General features: G+C 40.0%; 1 long non-coding RNA gene across 1 annotated transcript; it reads left to right on the forward strand.

The window, feature by feature from the left end:
* The first annotated feature begins 834 nt into the window (after positions 1–834).
* On the forward strand, positions 835–8,781 carry LOC122178410. The gene is made up of 2 exons (XR_006178318.1): positions 835–955; positions 7,690–8,781. It is a non-coding gene; the product is annotated as an uncharacterized LOC122178410 (long non-coding RNA).
* The last annotated feature ends 220 nt before the right edge of the window (positions 8,782–9,001 follow it).

Below are 9,001 nucleotides of genomic sequence, written 5' to 3' on the forward strand. Positions count from 1 at the left end.
TCTGAGAGAAATAGTTCTTCCTTATGTCCAACCTAAACTTCCTCTGGTACAACTTGCTGCCATTACCCTGTGTCCTGCTCGTTACCTGGGAGAAGAGGCCAAATCTCTCTTCACCACCACCTCCCTTCAGGAGGTTGTGTTCTGTGCCTTTACATCTCTTAGCAGCCCCAGTCCACTCGTGTCTTTGTAACACCATATTCCCAGAGACTCCTTAGAGTTGCCACACTGAGCCCTTTAATTGTCAAACCTGGCCAGAATTGGCCAAAGGGCTTGTATTTGGGACTTGGCATTTAAGAAAAGAATGATATGACTGCTGCTCAGCTGCATTATCTCTGAAAGTATCTATGCTGCCTACAACCCGAGTAGCTGCCTTGCCTCATTGCGTTCTGTCTGCTGTCCAGAACAGCTTCCACTGATGCTTTAAATGCTATGCTACTCCTTACTTAGTGTGTATCTACTTTCCAGTGGCAGTTTCTGGAGCTCTTGCTGCCATTAATGCTCACAGATATTCATTAATAGTAACCCAGAAGAAATGTCAAAGCCAGGAAGTAAAATGCTACACTCACAATTCTTTGTACATCATATTTCACTTTCATTAAAGCATAACAAACCAGAGAAAATAGCCTCAGAAATTTCCATTTAGCTAGCTAGAGAAAAAACATTGCGATTCTTGCCTCTGTGTTTATCCATTTTCTGTGCTTGACCTTTTCTAGATCAGTCTCTGTTGCTTAGAAAACAGACATTCTTTGATTCCTGCTGGATCTCCACCCAGCATCAGTGGTTATGCAAACATGGCTCAAGAGATAAAGGTGCTGATAGTAACCTGAAATCTGTTTGGTTGTGTCACTCAAACTAATACGCTGGGAGGAACTAGCTGTGATAGTTATTATGTTCAACAAAACAGAGAGTTTGGGAAGTTTGCCTTGCAAGACTCATTGTCATTCACAGTTCTGAGGTAAGATATACTGGTAAATATCTGTAAGTATCCTAGCACTTAGGTTGACTTTTCTCCTTCAGCAATTGATGCTACATTTCATTTCTTTATCAAAAAGTGAAATTGCAAGCAACAAAATGTTTGCTGTATCTAAACAGGCACACTCAGTCTGTCAGGGTTTGAACAGATGCACAATTCATGAACTGAAGCTACATGATACAGCATTCAGCTATTTATTGACTTGAAGCAAAGCTTGTTACTAACAATAGCCTATTCAGAACAACCTTTCTTTTCCGATGAACAGACTAAAACAAAAAACTACTTTTAATGAAGTAATATAAATTAACCCATTTTAGTTCTTACAATAGATGAAAAATGTTTTCTGATTTCTTTAGATAATTTTGAGATTGAAGTTTTGCTTTTAAAATGCTTCTGCAGCTTTTCATAGGGAGAGACATTTCAGAGCTACAGAAGATGTTTTACATCAATTCATATTCTCCATCAGCTTGCTCATTTCAAGGTTATAACAAAGTTCATCCCAAAATGATGTCAATAATTGATGTCAGTAAACATCTGTGTTCCTAATACACTGAATAGTTCATAATGCGCATGACTCATGTTTAAATCATTCATTCCAAGTCTTTGAATTATCAAGAGGAATGGAACATAACTGCAATATTTTAAGAGAGAATCAAATTTGAAAAGCTATGCTATTCTGAATAATCTCATAATAATTTAAAATGGTATGCAACAATGACCAAAAAAAAAAAAAAAAAAAAAAAAAGGAGTAAATGGGCATAATGTTGGAAATTTTTCTGCAATCCATATTAGACACTTGTTGATGCCAGAAAAACACATACCTTTTAATAAGAGCAACACGTACACTGGAAAACATGTAGTTGCATGAAATCACATATCAGTCAATACTAATAGAAATGCTGACCTCCTGTTTTCACTAGCAAAAATAGAAAAAATGCTGTAATAACTGCATTAGAGAACAATACATTGAACTCTACAACAGTTTAATATCTTCTAGGTATATTGTTTTTTAATGCAAAGCAGATACTGCATTTCTTTGTGTGATCAAAGGGCATTTCATGATGGATGCAGCTGTATAAACTAAGAGCATTCAGCCAAATGACTCAGCAGGTCACGGCTGCAGAGACTTGTTTTTATTTGTGTAGGAAGATACTGTATATTTGGTTTTTAAAAAAGCATGCTAAGAGGAATTGAGGGTCTTGATTTCCATTTAATTCCAGTATTTTATCACTGGATGCAAAAGTGGGACAGCTCAATGAGAAGGACAGGAAACCATTACATATTGCAGGGAGAAATTTCTTTGGGGAGATTGCAGGATAAAATCACTTGAATAAATGAGCTGTCCACAAGAATTATATCAAAGCTTTTCATTTGTCAGCAGCCTAACTTAATTACAAGTCTCTAGTTTATCCTTAGGTGGGAACTAATTGAGCTTTCCTTGTGGGACTCGGTTGATTTGTATGACATCTCAATTGACATGGAGATCAGAAGAAGAGTGTCCAGATATGTCTCTAGCACGGGGGGTTGGGTGTCCTCCTGGAAATCTGCTGCTTGGGGCTTCAGCAATACTTCAAAGTGAAACACTGCCAACAGGATGAGGATCCTTTCTTGCCTCTTGCTGCATTTGGTTTACTGAGATGCTAACACAGAGTAAAAGATTGAATCTGGCCCCCATACCCAACATGATATACAAACTCAGCCCTTGGAAAACAAGCCCTGAAATCTTTAGATAAATTCAGCATGACTTAGGTCATATGAGCAGTTCCTATCCCATAAAACTGGTTTCTTGCATGGCCAGGAGCAACCTGGTCTAGAGGGAGGTGTCCTTGCCTATAGCAGGGGATTGGAACTAGATGATCTTAAAGGTCCCTTTCAACCCAAACCATTCTATGATTCCATGATCACTCACTCAGGAGATAAATTCTGATCATCTTCTCTACTGCTCTGCTGTTTTTGTTTTTTTTTTTCTTATGTGTGTGTTGGGGGGAAGATCTTCATACTTTGCATTAGCTCACTTTCCTCTAAATGCAGCATATAGGCATAGAGATCCTGTTATCAGACACATAACAAATTTAAAAATGCTGTTGTTTGTAAATGGTTATTGCAAAGAATAAACAGGTACCAAGGAGAACACAGTTCTACTGCAGATCCTGTATCAGATCTTATGTGGCCATAAACTCCTTTAAAGTACTTCTTCGAATTATTGCTTTCTGCCTTCATCAGTTCATGAAAGCTCAGAAGGACTAACCAAATTTCTTTTGAAAGGATTTACAAATTCTGAAGAATCAATAAATACAACTGTATTCCCAGCAGAACATTTCTATATTGTGCTAGACAAGGATGAAGATGCATTTTCTGTAAACTTAGTTACGAAAAAGACAGCTCAGAGACTACAATTTAATTACTAAGACATAACAAGACATCTTGGGAAATTGCTGGATTGGCAGCTTTTGGAAGAGTTTAGAAAGGGATTTTAGAGGAAAAAAAAGCAAAAGAAAAGCTTATTTTTTATGCCTGGGGTATTTTTCCAAGGGAAATGTAGATGTTTGTGTGGAAAGTTTTTCAGTATTTTAAAACAGGAAATAAATAAGGCTAAAAAATTAATACCAGATATGAGGAAGTATAAAGTATGTTACGTCTCAGAAGCAGAAGATTCCTTTCACAAGTAATCATCTGGTCTTTTTTATAGTATAAAGGACATTAATAACACATTCTGTACCACAGTGACTTTGTTTAACCACAGTTAATTTGAAGAATAGAAATTATCATTCTTAGTCTTTGAAAAATCTACTCAGTTTACCATCAGTATTTCTGTATAAAATCCTTGCTGATTTCTTTGACCTAATCACTTAAGAGCTTTCTACGTTCCTACAGTATTTACTTTATCATAAAAAATAAGCATACAAACCCTTGATCTTATTTTCTCTTTGAATTCATTATAATCTTTTTCCACTTCTGTTTGCATAGTTTAGTGCTGCTGAAATTCCATTGAATTTATGGGCAGCTATTCGGCTATAAATCTTAAACAGCAGAATATTAAGCTTTTCTATTCCGTTTTTTTAATTTTGTTTTTGTTTTTGTTTTTTTTGACCAGCTCAGATAAATAAGGTGCATTTTTTCAGAAATACATTGTTTTTTATAAAAGCTCCTATTTATTTAGCTTGTTCAGAAGCATTTGTTGATGTTTATCAACTAAGTCAGACATGTCCACATGGGCAGATAAATAAACTGCCACCATTTTCCTTTTCGTCCAAGTCCACTTGCATTCCTTGAAACTTGCAGTTTCTTCTTAAGTTTGCATCGTGTTCTGAAGGTAACTTTGAAGATGTGTGGCAGTGACCAGTTACCAGCTGATCTTCATGAGCTGTACAGGTCTTTGCAGCACCAAAAGTATGTGCTTTCGTACTCAAAGGCCTTGTAAGAAGCATCACCATGAAAAGAACTGGTCTTCTTCCAGTACTTGAAGGGGACCTACAGGAAAGCTGGGGAGGGATATTTTATAAGGCCACGTAGAGACAGGACAAGGGGAAATGGCTTTAAACTGGAGGAAGGTAGACTGAGACTAGACATTAGGAAGAAGTTCTTTACTGTGAGCGTGGTGAGATACTAGAACAGGTTGCCCAGAGAGGCTGTGGATGCCCTCTCCCTGGAAACATTCAACGCCAGGCTGCATGGGCCTTTGAGCAACCTGGTCTAGGAGAGGTATCCCTGCCGATAGCAGGGGGTTGGAACTACATGATTGTAAAGGTCCCTTCCAACCCAAACCATTCTATGATTCCATGATTCTATGTGCTAACAGCACTTCGTGCTCAAATGAAGTACCAATCAACTGAGGCTCAAGTAAACTCCAGATTTGCTGATTTCTTCCAAATGATGTCAGTTGTGGTCTTGAGAAGGGCCCAGAACTGAGGAGGGCCCAGGTCTGAGGCCCAGCATCCCACCATGCTGCTCTGAAGTCTTGCCATTAAACTCCTATTCCCCATCATCCACTGTTGCTTCAGGTGTTTATTGGCCCAGAGGAGTAAGAATACAAAATACAGTTGTATCAGACAGACCCATAGCAATTGCCTGGGTTATACCAACAAGGAAACCACAGTGCATCATTTAGGAATAATTTTACTCCTTTGTTGTAATGAGAGGAATATTCTGGAATCCAGCTAAATCCCTTTATTAGTATCATTACAAGCTGTGGAGAGATCAGAAATTAGTATGTTTTGACCCCAACTACAACCAAGCTTCCTCAAGAAAAGATGAGATGAGCAACTCCAGCTTTTCAAAATCTCTATGGATTCTTCACTTGGGGGACAATCAAGGTCACTTAGGTCAGGTTGGCAGTTGGACTTAAAGATCTTGAAGATCCTTTTCATCCCAAACGATTTTATGATCTTGTTCTATGCTTAGACTCTGTGGCACCCCACAGCAGCCCCAGGCCACTCCGGGCTGTTTGTTCCCAATGGCTTTATTCTTACTCAAGCAACATCCCTATGCAGCTGGCCAGGAAAACCTTTTGATGGTACCCTGCCATCAAAGTGGAACAAAGGAGCTAGTGTCCTGGTGATCTCTTTGCCTGTCCAGATACAGTTTTGGAAAGATCTGATACATTAATTACTTACTCACATGACGTACATTACTCATTCAGAGTACAATACAGTGCATGTTGTTCTGCATTAGGATGACTATATGTCCTGTAAGGACAGAAAGCTATAATAAATCTACTTTGGTAGGAGCTTGTGTCTCTCCTAGTGACCATATTAAACCTCGTCTGCAGGTTTCGTTTTGGTTGCTCTTCTTTTTTTGGCTGGCAGTTTCTTCCGAAGTCCATTTCCTTCCTTGCTACATGACTACTTACTGTTGACAAAGGGAGATATTTACAACATTTACAAGGCTCAGGCACTTACAAACAAACATGGTGAAACAGTCCCTGCCATGCAGAGAGCATCGTCTGCTTTGAATTCTGACAAATCAATTGTTCTTCATCTGAGCAGCTGAGCTTCCCACACGCTCTTTGCTCCCATCAGTGTGCACTCAGGGGTGCCAGACCCTCAGTGTGGGAGCAGGAGGGGACATTGCTACTGTTCCTGCCTTGCACCACACATTGATTTTCTCATCCAAAGGCCAACACTGGGTATGTTTTTTGGTCTGGAATGTCGTTAAATACATCTGCATAGCTCCCAAGGAAGCTGAAAGCTGATCACAGAATATAAATGATTGTTGTAGTGCCCTAAAGGCTTACCAATGACATTCTGGCTTCTTCCAAATTCAGGAGGTCAGAATCTATCTGACTGCCCTTCACAATGAACCTGCTTCTGTTGTAATGTTCTCTCTGTGAGCTGGAATTAATTCCTCTTCTTACGAAATATCTTTGTTTTCTGAAACTCTGGCCGTGCTGACCTATTGATGTGACCTTCCTAAAAACAAAAGGCATCTGTTAATAACTCAGACTTTGCAAGGAGCTGAGAGTGAACTGCAGGTGAAACATACTATTTTAAATTCCTACATTAGCCTCGAGAGACTTTGGCAGAGAACAATAAAATAAACCTCCCTATAACCTTGTAGTTCAAAACGATTTTTAGATAGCTGACTCCGTTTTCAAACAAGTTTTAGAACACGAGCAAATAAACTCAAAATATTTGATGGTAACCATCCAAAATGCCTGGAGTTTTTGACATGCTTTCACACGTAGTTCTTGGCTGCTACAGGGAGCAGGTTAGTATTATTGTGAGTTTCCCTGCCTGTTGCCCTCGAGAGGTGAAGGTACTTCACATCGGCCTTCCTGAAGGTCACGTCTGCTCCCACTCCCATGTTCTGCAAATGCAGAGATCTCTTTCATGGGAGTCAAGACAGGGACAGTGGAAAATGCACACATTGTGCAGCATGCACAGCAGCTGTTAAAATAAATATCATAGCAAAACAATAGTGTATTAAGCTTTATTCTGTGTCCTAGCTAATCGTTTCACTTCTGAACTCTCAGTGTTTAGTCACTGTGGCTATTTGCTGCAGATTTGTAAGAGAAGAAAATCAAATGCTAATTCAGGTTGGATATTAGGAAAAACTTCTCAGAGTGGAGAGGCAGTGGCACAGGCTGCCCAGGAGCTGGTGGAGTCACCATCCCTGGAGGCGTTCAAAAAACATGGAGATGTGGCAATGAGGGATGCAGTTAGTGGGCATGGTGGGGATAGACTGACAATTGGACTAGATGATCTTAGAGGTCTTTTCAGACCTTAATGATTATACAATTCTATGATTTACATAGGTTTGAGCATGTATCCAAGGCCAGTAAAGATTTTTTCTTGCTTTTTTTTCCTTCCTGCCTTTGCTCATTAATAACTTTCTACTTATGGTTGTACAAATACGCTTTTGCTGGGGCCACTGCTTGCCCTAGCTCAGAAATCCAACCATTTCAATGGTGCACACAGAAGTCAGAAACAGTGCAACCACTTAAACCTGCAACCCACAGATGCAGGTATGGGCAACTGTAATTTAGGCAGTTATGGCCAGCGTTGGAATGAACAGGTCCTGCTCCTCGTCATAGCCGCTCCATTTACGTACCCTGACAGGCCTCTGGAAGTAGGCAGCTGAAAGTGATAAGCTGTCTCAACAGATTAAAATTAAATTCTGTTGAAGAAAACAACATACAAAAATTATGTTTCTGTATAATCTGTGTGATTAAATGTTACTTGTTTCAAAGCTAATGTTTCTGTCACTTTCAATTACAGTTTTTGGAAGCTTTATTCTGCATCGTTTAATCTCTTTAAACAAGTCTCCTGTTCAGCTCTTTCAGAGGGATTGGCACACTTGGTATGAATACCACACTCCTACCAACTCCTACAATAACATATGCTGACTCTCATTTAGCATTGCACTAATTCTATCTGCTCTCCCTTAATGCCCGGGAGTTAGAAAAGAGGAGAAAGTCACCCTCAGGAGTTTTCCCATTGGTCTGGGTACAGATAGGAGGATGCAGAGGCTCTGTGACCAGCACTTCTAAACCACGACAGACGCTCCTTGTGGGAGAACGCTTTTCAAAGCATCTCAGACATTTCACATTTACTCCTCGAAAAGCTGAACGACGAGTAAACCTGAACAAATTTGGTTTGAGAACAACAGAAAAACTCAGCTCCATGTCCACATCCGTCTTACTGTTTTTCCGGGTCTAAAGAAGTTAACGCTCTACGTGCAGAAAGGAAGCCCGGCTGCCGACAGCCGAGGAAGCGGGAAAGGGCTGTGAGGCGGGCGGTGCCATGGCGCCGAGGCCGGGCTGCTCCCCGCCGCTCCCCGGGCGCGCTCCGCCACCTGGTGGGCAGCTGGGCGCCGTGCGGATACATCGTTTGGTTCGGCCTACAAATGTCTTTCGTTCAAATATATCTGTATTTTTATTAAGCATTTGTAAACTCAAGCTTGCCGATTTCAAGGTGAGAATATTACTTATCGAATGTTTCTTTTTGCACTGACAGCTTTTTGACTTTTGAGCAGAACTGTTTCCTGCCTAAGAGGATCGAAATGGTCTGGACTGCTTGGAAAGTGTGGATGAGCTCTTGTTCTACAGCTTCTCCAGCATTATCTCATGTCTCTGTCTTCCTGCACTTGATTGGGTACAAATACACGATCCATCGCTCACATAAATTACTGTGTGCTGCAATGGAGAAAGTCTTAGTGCTGTGGAGCGTGGCAGGCGCCCAAACAATGAGGTCATCTTGTGACATAAACGCGGCTGTCCGCAACGCTTGGAGGCAATTTCAGCCATGTCACTTAACAAACAGTTTGCATGTAATCTATCAGGAGAAGAATGAAAAGACTTTTATATCTCATGTAACCACTTGAAGTGGGAACCCACAAAAAAAAAAAAAAAAAAAAAAAAAAAAGACTATGTGAAAATGCCACATTTACAGGGATACACTTGTGTATTAAGGAATCATTTTTGTCTAAATGAACATGCCCAGCTCTTAAAGGAAATGGTACTTTTGTTATTTCTGTGATGAAACTAAGAAAAAGTGAGCTTAAAGAAAATACTTCGGTATATCTGTATAG

The sequence above is a fragment of the Lagopus leucura genome, unplaced genomic scaffold, assembly GCF_019238085.1.
Source record: "Lagopus leucura isolate 7727_CA_CO unplaced genomic scaffold, USGS_WTPT01 Super-Scaffold_100001, whole genome shotgun sequence".
NCBI lineage: Eukaryota > Metazoa > Chordata > Aves > Galliformes > Phasianidae > Lagopus > Lagopus leucura.